This window comes from Engystomops pustulosus, chromosome 5 (genome assembly GCF_040894005.1).
Source record: "Engystomops pustulosus chromosome 5, aEngPut4.maternal, whole genome shotgun sequence".
NCBI classification, from domain to species: domain Eukaryota; kingdom Metazoa; phylum Chordata; class Amphibia; order Anura; family Leptodactylidae; genus Engystomops; species Engystomops pustulosus.
In genome coordinates this window covers 203,540,384-203,544,278 of record NC_092415.1, presented here as the reverse complement: position 1 = coordinate 203,544,278, position 3,895 = coordinate 203,540,384, and positions in this window count along the sequence as shown.

Sequence of the window (3,895 nt, the reverse complement as noted above, 5' to 3'; positions counted from 1 at the left end):
GGAGAACGCGCCACTGGATCGCGACTGGACCGGGGAGGTAAATGAGCCCCATTGTTGGAAATGTCAACAGGGCTTAAGAATAGACCTAAAAAGTCTAAAAAATAAATAAACAAAATCTAAATTAATTATTCTTAGAAACATTGTTATTTCCGATTCACAATGAAATAAAATCTAACTTAAATAAATAAAAAACATAAAAAAATACTCAAAAATTTACATTGTAATTGAATTAAGACAAACACAGTTCATAACTGAACATGAAATGATCCAACCTTACAAGGTAAATCAATTACCCCCTCCCCCCCCTCCGCCTCCCCCCTACTCTCATTAAAATGTATGAGGTCAGTATTATTAAACCCTCTAATGGGATAGATCCACCAAATGATTAAGATTTTTTTTTTTATTTAATCAGTCGGCGTTGATGTAACCCGGAATGACAGGTAGGAAATAGTGTGTCCGGCTCGGGCCTCTCAAGTCGCTCTATTTTCCATCATGCGCACGAGTTCTCTTTCTTCTCCGACGCCCTGACTATCTCATACTGTTTTGTTGGCTGATGAAGTGCTGTTTCACCTTCTCCAACTTGGTTTGATCACTGATTTCCTGTGAAGCACAATGAATGTTACATTAGACTGTTCAAAGTCAGTTGGTGCACCATCTGTTACCCCAGGATTGGAAACACCGAGCAGCAGCAGACATCGACAGTAAGAAAGCAACGCTCCCATTTTCATCAGAATATTCATATTCACACACAGGGCTGAGATACAGCTGAGAAAGATGATCCCCCCCCCAACCCAACCCCCACACACCCAAAAAATAAAAATGTATTTTCACTGTGACGACAAAGTAACTTTGTATGAAATATGCAGAGATTTCTCCGAGGATTGATACAGACCAGGTCGCTTCCCCCCCCCCCCCCCAAACCCAGGGTCTGTTTCGGCTCATCGTCGTCATGCGAATGTTCTTTGTTGTATTTTTTACAGTTTTTTTCTATAAATAATCTCGTCACTTCTTATGTATATTTTAGATAAATATTTTGCTAATCCACATTTAAGGATGTAGTGAGTCAGAATTGATACTTTTGGATTCTGTTTTATGGGAGATAAGTAAAAAATACTCAAACAATATAAAATTTTGCCTGCGCCTTCAAATATTAAAATCACAAATAGCATTACCTCTAATCCTTATGACGGCACCAGTCGGGACTACCTGGACTTCTTTTTGTTCCGATAACCCGCTTGTGTCCCGTTGTAGTGATATTTTACGGCTTCTTTTGGTGTAGATTTTCCTTTTCCCGATAGAATCCTCTTCTCGGGTACCGATATAGCCCTGGTGGGCGGCTATTTCCGGATGTCACTAGTGGTGACGTCACCCGCTTAACTGGGGCTGTACCGGTACCCGAGAAGAGGACTCTATCGGGAAAAGGAAAATCTACACCAAAAGAAACCGGAAAATAGCACTACAACGGGACACAAGCGGGTTAACGGAAGGAAAAGAAGTCCAGGTAATCCTGGCTGGTGCCGTCATAAGGATTAGAGGTAATGCTATTTGTGATTTTAATATTTGGAGCGCAGTTAAAATTTTATATTCTTTGGTTTTAACACGGTATAGGCAATACGTTCCAGCTCAAATCCCACGAACCAAGGAGTTAGTTAAAAACTTTCTTTATTAAAAGACAATGAACACATCGAATTTCCAACGCGTTTCAGGCGCTGCGTGCGCCCTTAATCATGATTAAGGGCGCACGCAGCGCCTGAAACGCGTTGGAATAAAGAAAAAGTTTTTAGCCAACTCCTTGGTTCGTGGGATTTGAGCTGGAACGTATTGCCTATACCGTTTGATGCCCTCAACATGGAATGAGGATCGGTGCTCTCTCCATACAAGGTAAAGACACATGGTTGGAGCTGAAAACTGCCTCCTTGGCGTTTGCTACATTTTGGTTTTAACACGTCTTAACCTGCAGCAAAAAAACTTTGTATAGGGTTGGACCAGCGCAAATGAATTGTATAAGTCTTTTTGCAAGTAAAAATACTCGCCCCCATTTCCATATCTCTGTGAGTCATTCCAGTAGTCACAACCAATGGGGCAGCTTCTCACCCTGTGGCACACACCACTAGTAAGACTTAAAGAGTCATTGTGCCCCCTGGAAAGCCATCCACAACAAAATCTTATTCCCGTTTCGAAGTGAGGTTGGCACATGGGCATGATACATAGTCCTGCATTGTTCCTAGACTATGGTCTCATTCCTGACCTGCTGAACTCCTGTACTGACCTTGACCTATTCTCACTATCAATCTGTGCTTCCTAGACTAGACCTACTGTATGACCTGACTCTTGACAATTCTTGAACTTTTCTTGGCTTACGCTTGACTACTCTGACCTGTGGCTCTTTGTATTGGCATCCTTAGGGTATGAATGAAACGCTCACCACACTTTGTATTGGCATCTCTTGACCTGCTTTGGTCTAGTTCCACCTGTGTTAGAACGTCTCAGAGATGTAGCTGCTTGATGACCTTGTTACAACTGATGGGGTCACATACATAAAAGTCTACTTCTAGTTACATATATATGGTTATATATTCCTTATTATGCCCTGGCATAGGATAAAAGTTCCATCCCATGATGGTTACCACTGGTGCCCAATGGACTTTGTTGTCTATATAGTTATTAATTTCCCCTAACTACAGTTTTCAAGACTGGAAGCAGCTTTCGGATTTTAGCTCATTTGTTACAGATGCAGATTTTCCACATGACAATCTGCAACATGTGCAGATAGCCGAAAGGGGAGGTGTTATTTGGGCTACACGTTGAAATTCTGTATTTGGAATTCTTTCCTAGCACATTGCACAGAGAACTAATTGGTGCCACTAGGAAGTGCAGTTCATCCTGCAGAAAACAAGTCCTCATATGGATGCAAATATTGACTCAACACACATTTTAGATTTTTTTATTTGCAAATATTTTCAAAAGCTTGTATCATCGAAGCTCCGCAAATTCTTGATACGTTGTGTTGCTCCGACACATCCAAAATTCCAGAAAATCCATGGAAGATTGTTGACAAGCAAAAATGAAGAACATTTCCAAGTGTGTGAGGACTTGTACAACCCTCCGTATTTCTAGTATTTGTTACAAAATTGATTTGTGAATAGGATGGGAATATTGTGGAGGCCACTTGGGGAATGCTCTTCTCCCTCATCTATTGAAGACGCTCCATGAAGCAGATTCTTAATAATCGTTTGACAAGCGGAGAATGGTAACATGCTTGATAGCCCTAATTAGCGATCTGGTAATTGGGTATAATGTCAGTTGTCATGTAGCTGGCGGCGTCGGAGGGGAACACATCTGAATGCCTTCTCCTTCCATATTGTCTCTCTTTAACATCGCCGTTCATTTGGCGAGCCGCTCATGCAGAATATGATCGCCCTGGGGTGCAATTAATGGCAACGCTTGAACGACGCGATATTATCACGTGTGCACCCAAGGTCAGATGATGCCACAATTTACACTTTGGCTGTAAAAAAAAAAAAAAAAAATGTTGGAATTAAAATTAGCAATTAACACAAATACGTTAATTAACATATGGATAGTTTACCCTGCATGAACTAATGAGGCAAAGCAGATTTCGCCATATGTAAGCTTTCCGCAATGTGAGAAATTTAAATTATTTTCCATTTTTTTCATTTCTTTTTTTAGCTGACAAAGTCGGACTCATAGGAAAGGCATTTGGGGTTCTTATGTGTTAACCCCTTTGATCCCAAAGAAATGAAACCTAGAGGACCAGACATACTGGGCGGAATCTATTAAGACTGGTGATATGTGGTAGAACCGGAAGCCGTCCTTGCCCGGTCAGACTGGATTATATAAGGTCTGACCTGGTGGGCATTTCAGCTAAAATCTC